At 39.4% G+C, this 25,672-nt stretch overlaps 1 long non-coding RNA gene across 1 annotated transcript in view; it reads left to right on the forward strand.

The window, feature by feature from the left end:
• The window catches only part of LOC129048140 (uncharacterized), a 33,222-nt gene extending 8,903 nt beyond the window's left edge, over window positions 1–24,319 (forward strand). The window contains exons 2-3 of the long non-coding RNA XR_008510237.1: window positions 18,918–19,028; window positions 21,244–24,319. This is a non-coding gene — a long non-coding RNA (uncharacterized LOC129048140). The remainder of the gene's footprint in view (window positions 1–18,917; window positions 19,029–21,243) is intronic.
• Window positions 24,320–25,672: the final 1,353 nt, after the last annotated feature.

Genomic DNA, 25,672 nt, shown 5'->3' on the forward strand with positions numbered 1-25,672 from the left:
TATTGATTTAATTTTCTTTTAGTTATGATGGTTACATTATTTGCTTTCTGAAGATAGGGTGATACACATCAAAAGCTTTGAAACTACTGGCTAAATACTTATTACAGCCAGCAGTTTCAAATTTTCTTCAAAAAGTTTATTCTCCAAAACTGAGTGATCTGATTGGTTGGGTCATAGTGAATCCAGGTTTTATTGTGATTCTATGTATCAATCCGTCTATTCATAGAAGGGATGGTAAATATTTACACTGATACAATATCTTCTATCTTTTGTCAAAAAGACCTTCATTATTGACTCTTGACACCCTGTTTTCAATGTGCTATTAGTTTTATGTTGGGCCAAAATCAATCATTGGCATGTTTTGTCAATATACTTCTTCATATTTCACACATATTATCAGCTGATCGGTGGGTCCCCAAGACAGTAACTAGGCTACTAGTAAAACTAGAAGTTGCTAAATGCATCTCCAAATATTTTGTCAACTGGAGTATTACATGTCTTTTTTCTTAGCCTATGGCAATATCTATTATCAACTTGTTTTGGTCAAAAACTGTTTTTGGCTGTGAAAAGCAAACAGTAAATTAAGCAAATCTGATGACTTTTTTTTAGTAACAAGAACTACGCATACAGTTTATTGCTGATATCATTTTATCAGCTCATATTGCAGCCTCTTTTATCCACTGTATCATCCACCATGCTTTGACAACTTGCCAAAGAAGGGAAGGAGATACAGTAAAAGACAAGGCAACATCCATGTATAGAAAGCAATGTTTTCTCAGAAATCTCAGTATGCCTTCTTCCAGAGATGTGTTAAGTAGGCAGGCATAACTTCAAAAGAATTTAAGAAATATAATTATCCACCTGGCCACTTGGCTGGCCTGGATAAACCTAGGCTTGAGTAAGTGAGGGAGAAGAGAGGTGGGGTGTGCAGAAGATAAGCAACAGAATTCTTACCTATGTGGGACAGGGAGACTTTCCAATCCCATCTGAACACACTGCAGGAGAAAATATGACATTGGCCTCTTCTCCTTGGCAAATCCTTGTTTATCCATCCTCTCGTCTTTGCCCGTGAGAATCTACTCATTTTTGAAGACAAGGTTAATATATATAATTCCTTCAATATACTCTTATTTAACTCCATTTGGAAAAATAATTTCATTTTATGCACTTCTGTAACAATTTATATTTCTATTAGGACAGTTATTTATATAATAAACCATGGAAAACATTGTTATTGTCTAGCAAATATTCTGGACATTAGAACATTTACAAAGCTATTTAAACAAATAATTAAATGACTCAATCTCCAAAAGGTCAGGGATGCCACAGAAAGAGGGATGCATGCATGCATATGTGTGTGTGTGTGTGTGTATGTGTAGTGTGTGTATATGCGTGTGTGTGTATGTGTGTATCTGTACATGTGTGTATGTATGTGTAGCGTGCATGTGTGTGTTGTGTGTGTGTGTGCATGTGTGTATGTGTATGTGCATGTGTATGTGTCTGAATGTGTTTGTGTATATGTGTGTACATGCACATCTGTGTGTGTGTGTGTGTGTGTGAAGTACTACTCCTTCTGGGAAAGGTGAGAAGCCTGGCATGACTGGGTAATTTTATTCAAAGAGGTGGTGGGGTCTAGGGTGCTTTGGTTGCTTACCTATGGCTGTGACCTGCTGAGCCCCGTGTGAGCTGCTGAGCCCTGTGTGTCCTGCTGAGGCATGCATCTTCCTGAAGCAGTGAAGCATCACTGCAGGCTTAGCATTGGGATAAAAACAGGAGATCATTCTTAGAGGTAATTTGAAGGGGGCAAAATCTTCAGACAAAAGAATCCACTTGGAAATTATTGCAATATCTCTGTGAGGATTGATGAAAGAATTAACTAAAATGTGACAGAAAGAATGAAGATCTAGTCAAGAATTACAAGTCCTCATATTTTGAGGGCGTTATTGTTGACTATATTCATGTCTGTTTTCTTCACGACATTATAAGGGGCCAACGGCAGAACATAATGTATCTTTTTTTTAACTCTACAACATTATGCATATATAGAATATGCTTGGCATTTGAGTGAATTTATTCTAATTCAATTTATTTTTTCTATTGAATGATGGGGCAATTTAAGTCATAAACACAAATAAACATATATTTTTCACCAGTATTTAAACTATAATACACTGCAGTGCAGAACTCAAATCAGTGACTTGAGTGATCGGGGATTCAAATGCAATTCACATCATATAAAAACTGGCTAAACTAAATGTAACAGCAGACCTGATGTGCTCCATTCCAGCTCTTTCTCCAGATGGTTTGTTCCTGTATATGTAGAGAGATGAAAATGAAAAGTGATTATCTTACTAGACTGGTGTCTCTATACCAAACAGAATTATTTACAATTTTTTGAGATTAATAAAGAACATTATCACTCAAAGAAGAAAAGCCTTCTTTTTTATCGTTTATTTTTTTGGGGGATACAGAGTCTTTGTTTGTCACCCAGGCTGAAGTGCAGTGGTGTGATCTCGGCTTACTGCAACCTCAGCTTCCCGGGTTCAAGTGACTTTCCGGCCTCAGCCTCCCAAGTAGCTGGGATTACAGGTGCCCACCACCATGCTCAGCTAATTTTTGTATTTTTAGTAGACACAGGGTTTCGACATGTCGGCCAGGCTATCTTGAATTTGTGAATGACACTTGTCTGAAGACAATTCTAGACGAAGTTTTGAAGGAACAATGGTGACTTCCACCCATCTATCTTCCTCCTAAACAGCCCTTGCAAGTTTGCAGTCAAAGCAACCCTCTACAATGAGGTTCCCTACCATGACCTGTTATCTATTTCCTCTCAGAATAAAATTACTATTCAACAAAAATTTTTGCACCTGCATAGATAACCAATGTTGAAAGAAATAGAACTCCAAGAAGGAAAGCCTTTTGTCTTAGTCCAGGCGTGAAATCCCATTAATATTGCATGTGCCATGGGGAAATGTCTGGTTCTATAGAATGCTAACTCTAACTCAGGCTACAAGGTTAATGTGTTTATTTAACTTAGTGTTTTCAGGCTCATTAGACAGTGTTTAGGCATTATGTATTATAATTATTAATCATATCTCAATGGAGGAAAGAGCTGTTTTCCACCAAATGCATCTAAATTAGCATTCATCTTAGTCTCTATTAATGTTACCAGTGGAGAAGCTAGTGATGTACCAAAAAAGATTATGTGTATGGTTACTATGTGTCTCAATCGATATCTGCATAAGGTTTTTATAATAGTTTTTCCAAATGGTTTAGAAACGAAAAGCACTTACATTTATTTAATTATCAAGTTCTAACTCAAAATTACAATAATAACTGAATACTGTGCAAAAATATTGATTTTGTGCTTTATCGGATCCAGTAAGCAGAGAATATCATAAAAATTCAATGGAGGCTTATTTTTCCAGCTTGCATTTAAAGATTCACAAACTTTAAAGGATATTCATCATCTGTCTTCTTGGGCATTTATGTTCCAATCTATAGCAGTATAATCTCCTTAGGAGTTTGGACTCATATTTTTCTCTTAGAACTTTTACTGAAACAGGCCTGCTTTATCATTGAGCTTGAATCTTAATAGTTTCTCTTTCAAATACTAACCATGAGTTATTAACTTAAATGTTCCCTTTGTGGCTCTTTCAATGAGGCCTTATAGGTATGATTTGTAATTATATCATAGGTTGTTAAGGCTTTTATTTGAGAAATACCATAAAATAATTCAAGCTTCACATCTTAAGTTTAATGTAAAACATCAGAGGGAAAGGTAACAAATGTATTAATCAAACTTATTCTTTAAACAAATTTGTGAAAGAGAAAATGTGTTTAAAGCACAATGTTTTAGTGAAAGAGAAGTAAATTCAGGAATAAGTCTGATAGGTTTATATCCCAGATTATCTACTCACTGTGTAATCACTTTAATTAAGCCACTTTCTTTACCCAAATTTGCTTTCCTTCTTTATTTTGCAATAATAACAAAACATGCATATCTTGTATGAGGGTTAAACAAACCACATAAATAAGTCATATGTATTTTTATATAAATCTAGCATTGTATAAGATGTTTAGGGGTTATTTAATAAGAAGACAAACAATACTTTTAATATAAAATAATTAGATGATATTTTTCTATTCTTTATAGACAGAAATAAACTTTTTAAATCTTGGAGGCATAATAGAATCTAAAATTTTATCCTTGTTCTGAAGGAAGCAGTACATCTCCTCCCAGGCATGTCTTCTGCATTTTATCATACACTATACAACCATCCAAAGTTAGAATTATATTCAAATGTTTTACCCTCAAAAATGCACAAGCAAGAGTCTACTTCAGCTAAGATGAGGCAACAGGGATTGGATTTGCTTTTTTTTCTGAAATAACTAAAAACTACTGCATGAAGAAATAAAATTAGAGTTACTGGACATCAGGCAGTGAGGGGCAGTGGCTCCTGAGAGATGGGAAGTAGATGAGGTGAGCCCTATGGTTGCCCAAGCTTAATGCTCGGAGAGAGTTTACCCAGAACGGCCCCAGAAGTGAAGAAATTAGCACTTGGCTAAATACTGTTCTAGTTCTGTCTACCAAAGCTTAATAGCAAAACCTGGTAGAGGTTTACTACATCTAAGTCACTTAACTGCATCCCAGAAAAAAGGTCTAAAATATTTGGTGGAATACAGAAATATCCAACACCACCAAGGTCAAGTCCACAAGGTCTGACATACAAACATCTCAGAAGACATTTTTTTCTTTTCTCTTCTTTTCTTTTTTTTTTTTTAGAGACAGAGTCTCGCTCTGTCACCCAGGCTGGAGTGTGGTGCTGTGATCTTGGCTCACTGCAGCCTCTGCCTCCTGGGTTCAAGTGATTCTCCTGCCTCAGCCTCCCGAGTAGCTGGGACGACAGGTGCACGCCGCCACGCCCAGGTAATTTTTTGTATTTTAGTAGAGACGGGGTTTCACAGTGTTGCCCAGGCTGGTCTCGAACTCCTGAGCTCAGGCAATCTGCCAGCCTCGGCCTCCCGAAGTGCTGGGATTACAGGCATGAACCACTGCCCCCAGCTGAGGACATTTTTAAAAGGCAGGAAAATATGACCCATAATGAAAAGAATAACCAATCACTCAAAACCATCCCCAAAGTGACTTTGATAATAGAATAGTAGATAAGCTGATTAAGTTGAAGTCGTTTTGTAACTGCATTTTATAAGTTCAACAGCCTAGAGAAAGCATTGAGCATGTGGAAACCTGGAAGAGATAAAATCTTGCCGACCCTACCCTAATGGGTAAGGAAAACCACTCTCTATATCCCAGTTCTATCAATGGTGAAGAATTCTAGTCTAGAAAGAAACTTGAGATAGTATTTTGTCATGTCCTTGGAGTCTCTATTTTTTTCAAAACAAAAGTACATCTTTAAACAATATGGAAATAGCTTTAGCGATTGTCAGCTCTTTTTACAAACTCATAAGCCTTCAATTCAAAATGTGCAATATATGCATAATTGTAGTATTAGAAAAAGAAGAAAGAGAGAAAAACATAGAAAAACTACCTGAAGTACTACTGGTTGAGTATTGTCAACAATTAATGACAGGAACTAAACCACAAATCCAGGACAGAGAACAGCAAGTAGTGTAAGTCCCGAAGTAAGGATACCTACTTCTCACATCCAAACTGCAGAAAGCAAGAGACAAAAGTGAAGTCTAGAAGGAAACTTAGGGAGATACCTTCACTAAAAATGAGCAAAGATAAGAAGTAGAGCAAACTTCTCATTGGAAGACATGGAATCAATAAGACAGTGCAGTGAAACATTTAAAGTGAAAGAAAAATAATCCATCAGCCTTGAATTCTACATTCAGCAAAATCATCTTATGAAAGAGAAGAAAAATACGCTTTTCAAGGCAAACAAAAATAAAAGAACTCAGTTTCACCATCAGACCTCTTTCACAAAAAATGTTAAAAGCAGTTTTCCAGGCAGAAAATAAATATAAAATAGGTCAGAAATTCCAATCTTTATAACAAAGAAAATACTTCAAAGAAAGAATAAGTACAAGTAAAATAAAATATTTATTTTTCCACTTATAATTGACTAAAAGAAAATGGTATAAATATAAAAATATGGCGTATTGTAACATAAATATGCGAAATGAGTGACAGCGATGCCATAAAAGGGAGGGGGGAGGACAGGAGAATGCTTATAACGTCCCTGCACTACGCAGGAAGGGATATGACACTACTTGAAACATAACTTACATTAATTAAAGAATCTATACTGGAAAATTTAGGGTAACTGGCAAAAATTAAAAAGAAATATAATTGATATGCCGAGAGGAGATAAAATGAAATCATATAAAATGCTCAATAATAACCAGAAAAGACAGGAAAGGGGGGAGCACAGAACACAGGCAATGAATAGGAAAGAGTTACTAATATGGCTGATATCGACCTACCTACAGCAACTGCCACCTTCAGTGTGAATGGTTTAAATACAGCAATTCAAAGAATGATCAGAAGAAATAAAAAGACCAAAACCTAACTCTATGTTATCTAGAGGAAACCCATTGAAAATACACAGGCTCAGACAGGGTAAAGAAGAGGGAAAGAACAAGATACAGCAGGCAAACACCAGTCAAAGAAAGGTGGCAAAGCTGCATTAATTTTAGAGGAAAAAGGAAAAAACTTCAGAACAAGGAAGATTAAAAGAAATAAATGAGGACATAACATAATGATAAGAAAGTCAATGCTTCAGGAAAGGCAGAGCTCACATCTTAAGGGTGAGGGATGGATGCTTCACCAACAGGACCAGGAACAAAGCTGTGATGTTTTCCTTCACCACTCACATCCAGCAGGTACCGGAAGAACCAGCTAATTAAGAGAAAAGAAAACGAGAAGACAAGAGAGGAGAAGGAAAATAAACAGATTCAAAAGGAAGAAATAAAACTGTCTTCATCGTAAATGACAAAATTTACTATGGAGAAAATCCCAAACACTGTCCCCAAAACTCTTGGGACTAGTAAGTGAGCAGTGAGGTCATGGGATAAAAAGTTAATGTACAAAAGCCAAGTGCCTACCTGTATACCAGCAATAAGTCATTAGAATTTAAAATGTAAAAACTTACAATGGCACCAAAAGATAAATATTTACATATGAATCTAATGACTATGCACAGATCTGTATGTGGAAAACCACAAAATTCTGATAAAAGATTGAAAAAGAATCCCTAAATAACTAGAGAGGTATTCTGCGTTCATGGATTGTAAAGATTCTATACTATTATCAAATCTCCCCAATCTGATCTACAGAGTCAGCCCAATCTCAGCCTAAATCCCAGCATGGTATTTCATAGATATCAAGAAACTGATTCTAAAGTATATATGGAAGACAAAAGACCTGGAGTAGCCACAAGATTCTAAAGTAGAACAAATTCGAGGACCAGCATTACCACACTTCAACACTTTGTACGAAGCTACCATAATCAAATCAGCACCATATTGGACATAGATCTATGGGACAGAACAGACAATCCAGAAGCAGAGCCACGCAAAGGTAGTCTACTGATTATTCAAAAAAGGAGCCAAGCAATTTAGTTGAGAAAATGCAGTGTTTAAAGCAAATGGTCCTGGAACATTCCGGCATCCCAAAGAGGAGAAATGACCTTAATTAAACACAGACCTTATGCTTTCCACAGAAATTAACTTAAAATGAAACTGAGGCCTAGCACAGTGGCTCATGCCTGTAATCCCAACACTTTGGGAGCCTGGGGCGGGTGGATAACTTAAAGTCAGGAGTCCGAGACCAGCCTGGCCAACATGGTGAAACTGCTGTCTCTACTAAAAATACAAAAATTAGCCAGCCATGGTGGTGCATGCTTGTAATCCCAGCTACTTGAGAGGCTGAGGTGGGAGGAATGCTTGCACCTGGGAGGCAGATGTTGCAGTGAGCCAAGATTTCCCCAGTGCACTCCAGCCAGGATGACAGACCAAGATTCCGTATCAAAAAATAAATAAATAAATAAATAAAGGAAGTTAGATGGGAATGTGAAAGGAACAATTATAAAACTACTAGAAGAAAACATAGGAGAAAAATTAGGTGCTGTTGGATTTGGTGATGCATTTTTAGATACAACACCAAAAGCACAATTTGTCAAAGTAAAAATTAAAAATTTTTGTTTTTTGAAACACACTGTTAAGAGAATAAAAAGACAAATAAAAGAAATATTTGAAAATATTTGTGAAAATACTTGAAAACACATTTATATCTGCTAAAGTACTTATTTCTAAAATACAAAAAAATTATTTAAAACAGTAAGAAAACAACTCAATGAAAAAATGGACAAAAGTTCTAAACAAACACCTCACTGAAGAAAATACACTAATGGCAAATAAATATATGAAAAGATGTTCAACATCATTTGTCATCTGGGAATTGCACATTAAAATAACAATGGAATACTACAATGCACAGGATGACTAAAATCCTCAAAGCTGGCAATAACTAAAGCTGGAAATCCTATGAAACAATAGGGATTCTCATTCACTGCAGCTTGGATTGGAAGTGTTACGGCTACTTTAGAAGACATCTTCACAAATTTGTTACAAAGCTAAATACAGTCTTCTCTTAGAACACAACAACTGTGTTCCTAGGTATTTACCCAACTGATTTGAAAACTTCTGTTAGTGAAAAACATTATTTTTAGCAACTTCATTCATTATCTCCACAAACTGGAAGCAATCAAGATGTTCTTAAATTAGTGAATAAATAAACACATTATAGTATATTGATGCAATGAATAGTATTCAATAATAAAAGTATTATTAGATATCTGGCCAAAAAAATAAGAATGACTCTTTAGTGCAAATTGCTAGATGAAAAACAGCCTGAAGAGGCCACATACTGTGTGACTCCTATTAGATAACCTTTTGGCAGAACTATGAAGATGGAAAAGGAAAGCCTACGGAGTCAATAAATGTGGGCTGAGCATAATCCTTTCCTCCCAGGATACAGTAGGAAAGTTAAAAAAAAAACAAAAAACAAAGGAACTTTACATAGGAGAAACCCAACAAGTACCACCTCAGCCAGGTGCTCACGTTTGACGTCAAAAATGGCAAAGTCGTGATGATGGCATGTACAAGCAATATGGTTTCATGAAAATGACACTTTACTTCTGTAGTTTTGCTCCCAGGCATTTTTCTCATGACCCTGTTGAGTCATGAGAAAAACCTCAGATAAATCCCAACTGAAGCATATTCCACAAAAGTCCTGACCAGTACTCCCTTCCCAAAACTGACAAGGTCATCAAAAATAAAGAGTCCGAAAAACTGTCATGGCCAAGAAGAGCCTAGGAAGACACAAGGATTAAATGTAATGTGGATTAAATGGAATACATAAGATTAAATGGATCCTGCATATGAGATTGTGGGAAAGGGATAGGACTTCCCGTAAAAAATAAGTAAATCCGATTAAAGGGTAGGCTTTAGTTAATCAATAAAAATCAACCTTGGTCCATTCATCAGAACAAATGTACCACATGAAGTGAAGTTATTATTAATAGGGGAAGCTGAGTGTGTAATATAGGGGAAGTCTCTGTATTGTCTGTGCTTTTTCTGCAAATTTAAAACTTTTATAATTTTAAAATCTTTATTTAAATTTTTTAATTAAAAAAACTACAGAGCAAAACAGATTCAGGATTATCTAATTTCCTTGGTAAAACCTAGAGTATCAAAATACACATTTTGATTCAGTTGTAAAATATTTCTTCTGTTTTATAAAATAATTTACACCATCTGCTAAGTTCCAAAGTGCTTAAGAATGCAAACTAAATCTTACCACATCTAAACACTGTAATTGCCCCAAAGTTTGGAAATATAATACCTCTATGAATAACTTGCCTCTTAATTGGTTGATGAGCATTTATTTTGTCACTGAATGTTTATTTTTATATGTGACATATGATGACTTTATCCACACGTCAGTGAATCCTGTATGCTGGCTGCCAGAATGCCACAATCAGGGGAGCCTTAGAATTGGAAGTTGTGGACCGGGCTTGGTGGCTCATGCCTGTAATCCCAGCACTTTGGGAGGCCGAGGTGGGTGGATTACCTGAGGTCAGGAGTTTGAGACCAGCCTGACCAACATTGTAAAACCCCGTCTCTACTAAAAGTACAAAAATTAGCCATATTTGGTGGCAGGCACCTGTAATCCCAGCTACTCTGGAGGCTGAGGCAGGAGAATGGCTTGAACCCGGGAGGCGGAGGGCATTGCGGTGAGCCAAGATTGTGCCACTGCACTCCAGCCTGGGCGACAAGAGCAAGATTCCGTCTCAAAAAAAAAAACAAAAAGAATTGGGAGTTGTGAGTTTATATTCTGGGTCTGCCACTTACAATTATGCTATTCTTGAATGAATGTCTTAAAATATTTATATTTTAGTTTCTTCTTCTGTAAATTTTAAATAGTGATATTTGCACAGATCGATTGCACATTTATTTGAGGTAGTGCATAATAACTGAAAATTTGAATTTTAAATATTACGATTAATATTAAACATTCAATTTAATCTGGGGAAAAATCTGATCCTCTTCTCTTTGTGTACTCTCCCCTCGAGCTTCTGTGATATTGGTCGGGATCATAGATAAGTGAAGAACTGATGTCAGAATGGTAGGTCAGTTATATTTCAAAGAAGACACTGCTAGCTGGAGAAAAGCGTAGTTCCAGAAAGTAGGAAGTGGGTGGAGCATCCAAGGGCATGGAGGGCGAACTCAGGGGATAGAGAGAAGAGGGGGCAAAGAGGAGAAATCTGCGGCTCATTGGAAAGCACGCCTCATTCATCAGAGAGAACGATGAATCACTGAGCAAAGACTTTTCTCTAGGAAGCACAGTTCTATCTTCTGGAAGTAGCCATGGTTTTGTTTGTTTGTTTGTTTCCTGTGTTGTGGCTCAGGGAATCAGAGATTCTCATTTAATAATAATAATTTTAAAAAGCTTTCAGGATTTGGCACAATTTCTGGTTAAATTAGCTAGCAAAAGGAAATACCCAAGAACAGAGGCCTGTCCATGCCCGGCATGCTGTGCGTCTCCTCCGGAGGGACTGGGCGTACCCGGCGTGCTGTGCGTCTCCTCCGGAGGGACTGGGCGTGCCCGGCGTGCTGTGCGTCTCCTCCGGAGGGACTGGGCGTGCCCGGCGTGCTGTGCGTCCCCCTCCGGAGGGACTGGGCTTGCCCGGCGTGCTATGCGTCCCCCTCCGGAGGGACTGGGTGTGCCCGGCGTGCTGTGCGTCTCCTCCGGAGGGACTGGGCGTGCACAGTCTGTAGAGTCCGTCCACACGAGGAAGACTCCCATCCACAGCTTCGAGGTGGACCACCTGCTACATGGAGTTAGAAGCCACGAATCACGTGACTGCCCGCCCAATCGTGACGCAACACAGGCTGTGTGCACAAGGCGAGTGGTATTTAATGAAGCTCACCTCCTTTCACTCTTGTGCATACATATAAGGCAGGAGCGCGTTGACTAGACAGGTGTGTTGATTGTAAGCCATCCACAATTCCTAGGAAGAGATATTTTGCATGCATACATGTGCCTATTACTTATTGACAGTGGGACCATGGTCCCCACAGAGACTCCTTGGTAGAGAGTGGTCTGCTGCTCACTCGGCAGACACCAATGCCACGTGCAAAACAGCCTCTGATCAATTCACTGGCTTTATTTAACACGCATCAGAAAGCCTGGGCCTAATTGTGCTGCTCACAGGCAAAGCTTGGCTTGGTGGCCATTTTTCTAACTGAGGAAATAAAAAGACATTTTTTTTTCTCCTCCCACAGAATTCATCTAAAGTTTCCAAAAGAAGCATCAGCCCCAGTCAGAGAAACCCCAATGTCCCAGTCCCTCATAGGAAGGCAGCGTGTGTGTGCCCCTTAAGGAGACCACCATTGCAAAATTATGACAGAGACAGTGAAAGAGCTTTAACTTAGCTGACTCCATCTTGCTTCTTACCTGCAAGCTGTCCTCGTTCCTTCTTGGGTATAGGCTGAGCTAACTTTGGGAGGAACTTAGTTTATAGTTTAAAACAAAGACAATAACAGCCCTTTCCCAAAGCAAACCTCCTTCTTGCCTGGGGACTAGACTGCTTTTGTAGGACCTACAAATTAGCCACAAGATTAGAAATTATGGTTTAGGCATCATGTAGCTGGAGGCTACAAGATTCTGACCCTCCCTAAAGTGCTCCTAAGATCCATGCTTGAGATATTTTACAGACCCTGCACTTGATGTATCAGCTGGCACCACCCAGACCTACAAACTGGCTCATCTGTTGTGGCCCTCACCCAGGAACTGACTCTGCACAAGAAAACAGCTTCGGATCCATATGATTTCATCTCTGACCAAAGCAGTCAGCACTCTCAACTCGCTGGCCTTCCCCGCCCACCAAATTATCCTTTAAAACTCTGATCCCCGAATGTTCAGGGAGTCTGATTTGAGTCATAATAAAATTCCAGTTTCCCACACAGCTGGCTGTGCATGAATTACTCTTTCTCTATTGCAATTTCCCTGTCTTGATAAATTGGCTGAGTCCAGGCAGCCGGCAAGGTGAACCCACTGGGCGGTTACATTAGCACGGCTCAAGGCGTTGTGCTTGGAGCCTACGTCCATGGGAGAGGAGGACTTAGTCATGGAATTGTGAATCATTTCATTTTCTGGATCAACAGAGGGTCACACTGACTACACGGCCCTATTTTTCCTGGCTTTCTGTCTGTATTGCTATCTTATCAGTTTTATTTTGTTTTGTTCTGTTTTACCTTGTATTATCATTATTTGTATAATAAGAATTTTTCTAAGTAGAAGGTAAATTCAATTAAGGATATTCAATGATTTTCTTTATGTCTCAAATAGCTGGCACAGTTCTTTATAAACCACAAATGGCAAATAAATATTCTCTTTTTTTTTTTTTTGAGATGGAGTCTCGCTCGTTGCTCAGGCTGGAGTGTAGTGGTGTGATCTCAGCTCACTGCAAGCTCTACCTCCTGGGTTCACGCCATTCTCCTGCCTCAGCCTCCCGAGTAGCTGGGACTACAGGCACCCGCTACCATGCCTGGCTAATTTTTTTTTTGTATTTTTAGTAGAGACGGGGTTTCACCATGTTAGCCAGGATGGTCTCAATCTCCTGACCTTGTGATCCGCCCGCCTCGGCCTCCCAAAGTGCTGGGATTAGAGGCGTGAGCCACCGTGCCTGGCCAAATATTCTTATTTATAAATTGAGTACAAATGACTGCAACCAAGTATAGCCGTTTCATGGTTAAGATCCCAGAGATGAAAATAACTCAAAATTGAAACTCTTTTAATCAAAGGCATTGAAGGGATAAGGGAGAAAAGCAAATTCCTCACAAATGACCTCCTAAGAGGTCATGAATGAGCCTATGCTGTGACTTGCACCACAGCTATTGGTACAATACATGTCCTCTTTCTCCTGAGCAGTTGGACACGTGTAAAATAGTGCTGGTGGGCAGGTTGGAGTTCGCTCAGTAGGAGCAAGCTCGGAGTGGGCGGGTTCCAGTTCACTCAGTAGGAGCAAGCTCGGAAAAGGCAAAGCTCTGAATATGCTTTGCTTAGACAGCAAGATCCTGTCGCCCCAGACCCCTCCGTTAGTTCCTTTCTCGTAGAAAGAATAGGCTGTGCAGCTGCTCAGGAGCTCTTCCTGTCCAGGCTGAAGGCAGCAACAGTGCACGTGCGGGCTCCAGGCTTTCAGCCATCAACATTGTTAAGGCTCATTTTTGATCAGTGAGACCTGTCATGCTTTTAATACCACTGGGCAATGCTGGATTATGCAGGCAGCAACCTGCTGAGTGCTGCAAAGAGTTTATACTTTGGGTCATTGTTCCAAGAGTGAAGTTAGAAAACAGCAGCTGTGCAAAAGATGCTTCGAGGATCGGCCATCCATGCAACCCCAGCCATGGGAGCTTGAGGCACAAGGAGGAGGACACAGGACGCTTCGAGGATCAGTTGTCCATGCAACCCCAGCCATGGGAGCTTGAGGCACAGGGGGAACCTTCCATTTGCTGTTTTCCCGGAGAGAAGGAACAGGGACTCACATTAGGGGTGAGGGCATTTTCCCGGGGGAGGTCTGTGAGGAGCTGACCTTGTCAAGGAGCAGCTTCTTTTCTTAGTCGCCAACTCCTCATGGCATCTTCCCTCCTGGGGGGTGATGTTTGCCAATGGACAATCCACATTGCTCTCTCCCACTTCCTGCTCAGAGTAGGCAGGGTCCATAGAGCTTGTTATTAACCAGGAAACTATATTTTCTCTCTTCTTATCCAAGTAATGGAAAGAATGACCAGACAGAGAAGAAATGTCTCTAAAACTCACTTCAATAATGCTCAGTTCAAATTAAATTCACTCCAAACTCTTCCAGGCACAGACATTTAAAGTCATTTTTATTGAGGTGTGATTTGGGGTGTCCTGATAAGAAGAGGAGCTGAGACATGTCCAGCGGGACCTTGGGAGGACATAGGGGGAAGACGCCTTCTGCAAACCACTGAGAGAGGCTTCCAGGAACCAGCCCTGGCTGACACCTTGATATGGGACTTCCAGCCTCCAGGACTGTGAGGAAACACATTTCTGTTGTTTGAGCCACCAAGTCTCTCGTGTTTTTTTGTGGTACCCTTAGCCAATCAATACAGCATAGTTTAAAAAGTTAAATGGTATCAAGATGTATATAACACAAAGATGAGTACCCAACCCTCCTCTGTCACCCCTCAGACAATGCTACTTCACTCTTTCAGCATTGCTTTTCTGGAATTTACCTTTTTTTTTTTTTTTGAGACAGAGTTTCAGTCTATCATCAGGCTGGAGTGCAGTGGTGCAATCTCGGCTCACTGCAATCTCCGCCTCCCTGGTTCAAGCAATTCTCCTGCCTCGGCCTGCCAAGTAGCTGGGACGACAGGTGTATGCCACCACACCCAGCTAATTTTTGTATTTTAACAGAGACAGGGTTTCACCATGTTGGCCAGGATGGCGTTGATCTCTTGACCTCGTAATCCGCCTGCCTTGGCTTCCCAAAGTGCTGGGATTACAGGCATAAGCCACCGCGCCCGGCCCTGGAATTTACCTTTATATATCATTTCCTCTATCAATTACTCATTGATAAACCTTTTCTATTGCTATTTATATGATGCAAACGGGGGAGACTTATAGTATCTCACTCCCTGCTTCTTACCTTAATCATGTTAATGTAGTGTGAGGTCACCTCAGTCTAATCACTTCTCATTTGATCGGATACTGACAATTTAACTATGGATTTCTCTCACTGAAGCAGCACACTGTGCACCCTTGGTTTTTAAATGAACAATAATGTAAGGCTTAAATATTGTATGATATTTTTATTTATTGCAATCGTTTTTTCTTAGAAGAAAGAGTGAGCAAAGTGAAAACCAAAAGAGATATATTTTTTTGCTTTTGCACCTATTTTAATTTCAGATAATTAACTTTTGTGCTATTAAATATCATTCTTCCAAGTAGCAGTTTCATTCCATTTTGAATGAAATAGAGTTGGATCTTAGAATAACAGAGATATTCTTAGAATAATAGAGATGGATCCACATCTTAACCATTAAGCCCTCATTTTGCAGGTAAAACACTTAATCCAAACAGATGCAGGGACCTGCCAATGGGATATAAACGTAACATCCATGCTTCAGAATGGATTCTTTCACTCTAGTCCCTTTGCACAGAGGACTCCCAGCAGAAAAATTATACAGACCACATTTATTCTACTTCTTCCAGTGTTCCAAAAGTTGATACTTGGGATCCATTGAGGTGAGTTTACTTTCCTTACACAGAAATAGACTGCATGCATGCACTTGGCAAAACCTGTAGGTTTCACTTCAGGAGCATTAAGTTTCAAAAAGGCTACATCAGCCCCCGCTTTACCCCGAGTTCCGTGCACTACCTGCTTGTGTCTCCAAATATGGCAACAGGTGCTTTCCTCTTTGAGATATGATGTATTAAATATAAAACTTTAGATAAAAATACAGCCAGTGACATGGTATTTTATATATTAAGATTTATTTCCTTAACCCTATTACAACGTCAGCGTTACAAGTTTCCAGTCTCTTTTAGCGTAAAGGTTAACCATCTCCCAGGGGAGTTGACACAAGGTTGTTCCCTATGTCCGTTAAGACTTATTTTCTCAATTTAAGCACTTATTAAATTTCCTGAGCTTTCATTACTTTTTAATGAAAAATCTTTGGGAATGCAGGTTAAACTCCCTCCCCCCACCACAAACACACACACACACATGTAGGTGGTTTAGTCTCTAGTGGGAGAATGTCATTCAGTGAGGGATTTTTTGGAGAAATAAACATTAGGACCCTGTTTGGAGAGTTCATTGGTGTAAGGCAGGGAACAGAGACTTCCTCTGCTGAAGAAGAGAGTTGGGCGATGTGATGGCTTGTGTTAAGCTGGGAGACCTGGGGCTTCACAATCCTGTTCTTCCTCATAATTCGTCCCACCAAACATTTCTTGAAACCCCTTTACCCACCCTGTGTGCTCTTATCTAACCTTCACTGGACCTTCATTCTCACCTCTGCTCAGCTTTTTATTTTGGGAGTGGGAGGGGTCAGGTATGTTTGCTTTCTTCTTCCTCTCCATTTCCTCTTTCTTTTTCTGTATACATTTCTTGAATTTCATTATCCTTGGATAGGCTACATAATAGAGTTGTTTCTGCAAAAATACATTTTTTTATTTATTTTTACTGTTTCTTTATTATTATTTTTTTTTTTGAGAAAGAGTCTCACTCTGTTGTCTAGGCTGGAGTGAAGTGGTGTGATCTCAGCTCACTGCAGCCTCCGTCTCCTGGGTTGAAGCAATTCTCCTGCCTCAGCCTCTCAAGTAGCTGGAATTGAGGGTGTGTGCCACAATGCCTGGCTATTTTTTTGTATTTTTAGTAGAGACAGGTTTTCTCTATGTTGGACAGACTGGTCTCAAACTCCTGGCCTCAAGTGATCCACTGCCTTGGCCTCTCAAAGTACTGGGATTACAGACGTGAGCCACCATGCCTGGCCAATACATTACTTAATACAAACAGATTGTGCTAATAGTGAAGTGAGATGTGTGTAAGGAAGAGAGGAAGGGAGACAAATTTAAATCAGTTAAAATCTCTCACTTAAAAATTTCAGAAAAAAATTAATTCTCTCAATTTATGTGAATTTAAAGATGCTGGACTTGGTTTATCAAATCAGACATGGGTATGATACACGTACAAATAAGCACTACTTGGTAGGTTGATGGAAAAAAAGATGAAAAGCCAATCAGATTTTACACAAATAAAAAGAAAGAAAAAATGTTTGATGTCTTCTTATTTTTGAGTTGGTGCCTTGCTCCCTCACCCAGGCTGGAGTGCAGTGGTGCAATCACAGTTCACAGCAACCTCAAACTCGTGGGTTTAAGCGATCCTCCTGCCTCAGTCGCCCAAGTAGCTAGGACTACAGGCATGCACCACCATGCCTGGCTACTTTTTAAAACTTTTTTGTAAAGAATGGGGTTTCTCTCTGTTGCCCAGGCTCATCTTAAACTTGTGGCCTCAGGAGATCCAACAACCACGACCACCCAAAGTTCTGGGATTACAGACATGAGGCTTTGTACCAGGCCTGCTTCATATCTTAATTTCAATAGCAGCCCTACAGTTTCCTTGGCCAATAATATTCTCCTACATAGTAGGAAATTTATGACTGTGTTTTCCTCTTAATAAAAATAAGATCTTAATTTTTATTTCCAACATGTGGGTTTTTACTGAATAGAATTTATGAAATGCAAAACGTAATTGATTATAAGTGCATTAGATCCTAATGCCATTTCTACAAGCAAAGCGTGGAAACCTCTGCAGATTGTTTTGTAAGTACAGGCTCACCCTATAGCTATTGCAGGATCAGTTCCACACCATGTACATGGCAGTAAAGAGAGCCATGAAACTGATTGGCTTCCAGTGTGTGTAAAAGGTATATTTACTTATACAGTAGCCTATAAAGTATGTAATAGCATTATGTCTAAAAAACAATATGCATACCTTAATAAAAATAATTTATTGCCCAAAAATGCTAAGAATGATCTGAGCCTTCAATAAGTCATCATTGTAATCTTGCCAGGAGGGAATCTTGTGTCAGTGTAGATGGCTGCTGACTGATTGGGGTGGTGGTTGCTGAAGATTGTGGTTGCTGTGAAAATATCTTAAAATAAGACAACAATGAAATTGGCCTCATTGATGAACTCTTCTCTTCATGAAATATTTCTGTGTAGCATGTGATGCTTTTGAAGCGGCATCGTCTTCTGGGGTAAATACCCGAGGTTCATTATCTCAGGCCAAGGAAATCAAGGATGTGGACACACAAGAAGTTAGTTTCAGAGTGTAGGCTCAGGCCGGGCGCGGTGGCTCACGCCTGTAATCCCAGCACTTTGGGAGGCGGAGGCGGGTGGATCACGAGGTCAGGAGATCGAGACCATCCCGGCTAACACGGTGAAACCTTGTCTCTAGTAAAAATACAAAAAATTAGCCGGGCATGTTGGCGGACGCCTGTAGTCCCAGCTACTCGGGAGGCTGAGGCATGAGAATGGCGTGAACCCGGGAGGCGGAGCTTGCAGTGAGCTGAGATCGCGCCACTGCACTGCCTGGGCGACAGAGCGAGACTCCGTCTCAAAAAAAAAAAAAAAAAAAAAAAAAAAAACGTAGGTTTAACAGGAAAGAGAAAAGCTCTCTCTCCTGCAGAGAGAGAGGGCTCTTGAGTGGGTCTTCCGGTTCTGTGATAAAATGCACAGCGTTTTAGACGATCTTGAGTAGGTGGTGTCTGATTTACATAGGGGATGAGAGATTGTTGGACCAGGTGTGCCGTTTGCACAGTGTGTGAAGAAGCTGGCCATCCCACCCTTATCTTTCATTATGCAGATGCAGTCTCTACCTGGCCGCCTCCATGTTGCCTGCTTTTATACTGCACCCATGGAGACAAAGAAAAGGCAAAGAAGATGGAACCTCCATGTGGAATATACCTGGTTCCAGGTATCTGTATTCTATTGGCACGGCTTCCAGCATTTACCTAGGAAAGCTTCCAGCTTGCTTATCTATGTCTGCAGCCCGGTTTACAGCTGCTTTTTGGGGGTTGCTTTTTATTAAAAAGAAACCTTACAGAGGACTCTCATCCTCACTATCTGCTTAAATAATTTCTTTCTAGCTCCTGCATCACTATTTAATAGCATTTTACCCACAGTAGACCTTCTTTCAGAATAGAATCAATCCTCTCCAATCCTGCCACCACTTTATTAGCTAAGTTAATGCAATATTTAAATCCTTTGTTGACATTTCAACACTGTTCACAACATCTTCACCAGGAATATATTCCATCTCAAAAAACAAACAAACAAAAAAAGTTTTTGCTTATTCATTAGAAACAACTCCTCATCTGTTTTATCATGTTTTATCAAGTTTTATCATGAGATTACAGCAATTCAGTCACATCTTTAGGCTCTACTTCTAATTATTACTTCTCTTTATATTTCCACTGCATGGGCAGTTACTTTCTCCACTGAAGTCTTGAATCCCTTAAAGTCATATTTCTTCCAAACTCATGTTAATGTTGATATTTTTACCTCTTCCCATGAATTACAAATGTTCTTAATGGCATCTAAAACGATGAATCATTTCCAGAAGCTTTCCAATTTGCTTTATACAGATCCATCAGAGGAATCACTATTTATAGAACTATAGTCTTATAAAATGTATCTTTTGAATAATAAGAGTTGGAAGTGAAAATTACTCCTTGATCCCTGGGCTGCAAAAGAGATGTTGTGTTAGCAGGCATGAAAACAACATTCATTTTGGACATCTCCGTCAGAGCTCCTGGGTGAACAGGTGCATTGTCAGCAGACAGTCGTATTTTTAAAGGACTCTCTTTTTTGAGCAGTAGGTCTCAATAGTGAGCTTAAAATATTCAGCAAATCATGCTATAAACAGATGTGCTATCATCCTGGCTTTGTTGTTGCATTTATAGAGCACAGGCAGAGTATATTTAGCATAAATCTTTTTCTTTCTTTCTTTCTTTTTTTTTTTTTTTTTTTGAGATGGAGTCTCGCTCTGTCACCCAGGCTGGAGTGCAGTGGCACAATCTCAGCTCACTGCAGCCTCCACCTCCCAGGTTCAAACAATTCTCCAGCCTCAGCCTCCCAAGGAGCTGGGACTACAGGCATCTGCCACTACACCTGGCTAATTTTTGTATTTTTAGTAGATATGAGGTTTTGTCATGTTGATCAGGCTGGTCTCAAACTCCTGACCTCAAGCGATCAGCCTGCCTCAGCTGGGATTATAGGCATGAGCCACTGCACCTGGCCAATTTCACATAATTCTTAGGGGCCCTAGGATTTTCAGAATGATAAATGAGCATCGGCCTCAACTTAAAGTCACCAGCTGCACTAGCCCCTTAACAGGGGAGTCAGCTCATCCTTTGAAGCTTTGAACACAGGTATTGACTTCTCCAGCTATGGCAGTCCTAGATGGCATCTTCTTCCAATAGCAGGCTGTTTCATCTCCATTGAAGATCTGTTGTTAGTGTAGTCATCAATGATCTCATCCACACCTTCTGCATAACTTGCTATGGCTTCTCCATCAGCACTTGCTGCTTTATCTTGCACTTTTATGTTACGGAGATGGTTTCTTTCCTTCAATCTCATGAACCAGCCTCTGCTTGCTTTAAACTTTTATTCTCCAGCTTCCTCACCTTTGAGTCTTCACAGAATTAAGAGTCAGGGCCTTGCTCTGGGTTAGGCTTTGGCTTAGGGGAATCTTGTGGCTTGCCTGATCTATCCAGGCCACTCAAAGTTTCTCCATATCAGCAATTAGGCTGTTTTATTTTCTCACCATTTGTGCGTTCACTGGAAAAGCACTTTTAATTTCCTTCAGTAGCTTTTCCTTTGCATTCACAACTTGATTAACTGTTTGGTGCAAGAAGCTTAGCTTTGGCCTCTCTTGACTTTCAACAAGCCTTCTCAACTAAATTTAATTGTTTCCAGCTTTTGATTTAAAGTAAGACATGTGCAACTCCTCCTTTCACTTGAACACTTAGAAGCCATTGTAGGGTCAGTCATTGGCCTGAGTTTAATATTGTTCTGTCTCAGGGAAGAGTGAAGTCCTGGGGGAGGGAGCGAGCTGGGAAATAGCGGAACACACACAATCTGAAGCAGTCAGAACACACACAACATTCATTAAGTTTATTGTCTTCCAGGGCGAGGTTCAGCAATTACAATAGTGACATCAGAGATCACCGATAACAGATCTTCATCACAGATGTAATAACAAGGAAAAAATGAAATATTTTGATGATTGATGTGATGGTGAATATTGAGTATCAACTTGATTGAATTGAAGGATGCAAGGTATTATTCCTGGGTGTGTCTGTGAGGGTGTTGCCAAAGGAGATTAACATTTGAGTCGGTGAACTGGGAGAGGCAGACCCACCCTCAATGTGGGTGGGCACCATCTAATCAGCTGCCAGCATGGCTAGGATAAAAGCAGGCAGAGGAAGGTGGAGGGACTAGACTTGCTGAGTCTTCTGGCCTCCATCTTTCTCCTGTGCCAGATGCTTCCTGCCCTCGAACGTCGGACTCCAAGTTCTTCAGCTTTTATATTCTTGGACTTACACCAGTGGTTTTCCCGGGGCTCTAGGGCCTTCGGCCACAGACTGAAGGCTGCACTGTCGGCTTCCCTACTTCTGAGATTTTGGAACTTGGACTGGCTTCCTTGCTTCTCAGCTTGCAGAAGGCCTATTGTGGGACTTCACTTTGTGATCATATGAGTCAATTCTCCTTAATAAACTTCCTTTCATATATACATCTATCCTATCAGTCCTGTCCCTCTAGGGAACCCTGACTAATACAATTGTCAAAATGTGACATAGAGGCACAAAGTGAGCACCTGCTGTAGGAAAAATGGTGCCGATAGACTTGACTCAGGGTTGCCACAAAATTCAGTTTGTAAAAAACACAGTACCTGCATAATGCAATAAAAGAAAATAGGCCTGCCATATCCTTCATAATTTTCATGGATATATAGTGTATCATTAGAGAGCAGTGTCCATTTATAATAATCCTACACTTAAATAAACATTTTTAATTACCCTTTCTAAAAATAATTTTAGTAGTTCAGTTTAATTGCTATTTTATCTATTGAAGGTTCATTAATTAAACTCAATAAGTTACTTTAAAAAATCCTGATTGTTGATAATGCCTGAAATTAATGCACTCTGGAGTATCTGTTTACAAGATGAAACTTTCGTACTAATTATAACCAAAACAAACACTTTACCTCAAGCCTCTCACTTAGCCAAAAAGTGACCTATTATGGGAAAACAAACAAACAAAGTGATAGTTACTGAGCCCAAAACTTAATAAGTGGAAGTGAAGAGTTCCAAAAAAGGGCTGTATGTTACAAACGATCTTTGAAAGCAACAGTGTTAGGAATGTAATTATAACATTTGCACAGTGACTCTTTTGTTATTTAGTATCTTATGTATTTTTTCATTTGATCCAAACAATTGCCCAGCTAGGAAGTTTTTCTGAGTATGATTCTCTTTTTTTTAAAAAATATCATGTCAACCAAGATCCTAGGAAAAAAAAAAAAGACTCAAATCTAACATCATCATTGTGAAAGAGGTAAGACTTGAATTTATATTTCTTATCGCTTTTTTTTTCATAAAACTCTTTCTGTTCTCACAGGTGGCCTTTTCTAATAACCAGTATCACAGTGGGCCTTCTTAATGTGGGTTTTTAAAACCACAAACAAAAACCATTAGCTTGAAACCTTTGAAGACTACTTAAAAATAAATGCTCATAATTCTAGGGGGAATAATCTCACTGAATAATCATTTGCAAAGCCCTTTATAATTAAGTACAGGGGACATTACTGGGATGCAATGTTCCGTAAAGAGCTCAACTGTTGTTCTTGCAAGAATGCACCCAAACAATGATAATAACTGAAACAATGATTGATAAAATGATAGCAATGCTCAATTTCCAAATCAGAATTTGCCTGCCAATTGATGTCGGAAAGAACATCCTTTTCTGAGAACTGGTGTCCTCTTAGAACAGTTTTTGAAGGGCAAAGGTCTGGTCTTCATCATATCGCTCAGTTTTCTTTTTTCTTTCATTATAAGTATGCTCGTAGGATAAATTTTAATCTGAACCTAAACTAATTCCCTGTCAAACAAACTAGAAATGAAAACTTTTACAAAGGTACTAAAGGGTAACCCTTGGAACGAACTCTCTTTGGTTATGCCTAGACTAGAAAAAAGCTATTTTTATTAGGTACAGAAGTAGAACTGAGTGTTGGACTCTGGAATAGGCACCACCTTGCCCAGGCGGAGAGGAAATGAGCATGACTCTTCCTTAGTCAGTGATATTAACATGCCGAAGGCAGCAGAAGACTGATCAAGGCAGAAGGGTGACTGGTTTATGAAAGAGCTGAGCTATTTATTAGCCCACATTAATCTCACTTACAAATAAATATATGTGAAAATTTAGAGTAAGAAACTTGAGGCCAGCTCCTAGACGTGCAGTTTACAGAGCAAAGTTCCACTGAAATTCTGCGACACTCTCTGTGTGAGTCACTTATTTAATTTTTAAACAAGCATGAGTAAGGTGTCTTTGTATTCGCTCAATGCATCAGGCATTGTTTTGAACACCTAATCAAAGAAAGCAGAGATGCGATGTTTGCCCCCATGGGAGCTTATTGAGCAGTTGCACTGACAGCTGAAATATCCGCAAGCCTGAGACACGCCCTCGGCCACAATCCTGGCAGGAACAGCATGCTGTGGAAACAGGCGGAGACACACCACGTCAATCTGGGCCTTAGAAAGGCTTCCTGGGGGAGGTGACACTCCGGATGGGATACAGAAGATCAAACAGAGACTATTGAAGAATGTGAGAACAGAGACCAGATAAGAACACGGAGAGCATGAGAATGCCAAACGCAAGGTGAGGTGGGCCTGGTGCAAATGTGCTAAGTCTTAAAAAGTTAGGGTGAACACAGACTCTCAGCCCTCGATGAAAGCCAAGAACTCAGATCTTTCATAGGAATGCTAATAAAATAGGCAGGAGAGGTAAAGAGGAGGGTTCAGAAAATAAACATATTCGCATATCATCAACAACCTGATAGATCAAAAATGACTAGGAATGGCATGTATTCAATTGCCGAGGCTGGGAGGGATCATGAAATCTCAGACACGCTCATGGATTGTCATTTTACAAAAGGGCTGAATTGTGCATTTATATGCTCATAATAATATAGTAATATATAATATAATATAAAACTTGTGTAATAATTGTATAATTATATATATGCTCATGAAAATTTGTAATATGTATGCTCATAATAATATAGGTAATATGTATTATAATATGATACCTGTGTAATAATTGTGTAATTATCACATGCATGCTTATAATGTCATATATATACTCATAATAATATCATATATATACTCATAATAATATAGGTAATATATAATATAATACCTGTGTAATAATTGTATAATTATCATATGTATGTTCATAATAATGTCATATATATGTTCATAATAATGTAGGTAACATAATATTATAATACCTGTGTAATAATTGTATAATTATTATATATATGCTTATAGTAATATGTCATATATATGCTCATAATATAAGTAATAGATAATATTATATTAAAATACCTGTGTAATTGTATAATTATCATATGTATGCTTATAATAATATGCCATATATATGCTCATAATATAGGTAATATATAAAATTATAGTATATGCCTGTGTAATAATTCTATAATTATTATATGTGTGCTCATAATAATATATAATATATGCTCATAATAATATAGGTAATAAACACTATTATAATACACTCTTATAATACAGTTGTGCAAACATTGTATAATAAGTAATCATATATATGTTAATAATAATCTCCAAAAGTACATATGATAATTTTCCCATCTTACATAGAATTGGAAACTAAGTCATGAACAGTTAAAAGACCTGCTCGATGTCACAAGGCAAGTCGCAGGGGCCCGGGGTTTGCACACAGGCCGTGTTTCTCCAGCGTCTGTGCACGTACTCACCATATCCCTCCTTCTTTCCGTGTGGATGCATGCTGCTTTTGAGCAAGAGTTTGGCATTTTTCATAAGGTCGGTTGATGTCCCTGCACCTGGCAATACCCAATCCTTCACTGCAGGGTTCAGATGGAGGCTAAATAGTTATGTATGGCTTCATTCCATCTTCAATTTAACGTACTCATGAAGAGTCAAAGAAAAGCACCTGAGATGCATCGGGGTCCACCGCCGGTGCTGACAATAAAACAGTCAACACAGCAAGCCACGTCCTTCCTCCTAGGGCCCATATTCTGATGGAAGGAGTCAGACAAAAGGCAGAGAAATGCAATAGATAAGACGTTAGAGGCGACAGCTATAAGGAAAAATAAATCAGAACAAAAGCGGTGGCTGGGACTTCCCGGGATAAACAAAACTCCAGAGGCAGAACTCAGAGGCCCTGTGGGAGAAGCCCCGCTCCGATGCCAGCACAGCAAGGCTGCCGCGCCCCCCGCTTAGCGAGGGAGGAAAGAATCACAGAGGACGAGGTCAGGGAAAGAAGGGGCCGGGTGTGAGCCCTTGT

Source organism: Pongo abelii, chromosome 8 (genome assembly GCF_028885655.2).
Source record: "Pongo abelii isolate AG06213 chromosome 8, NHGRI_mPonAbe1-v2.0_pri, whole genome shotgun sequence".
Taxonomy (NCBI): domain Eukaryota; kingdom Metazoa; phylum Chordata; class Mammalia; order Primates; family Hominidae; genus Pongo; species Pongo abelii.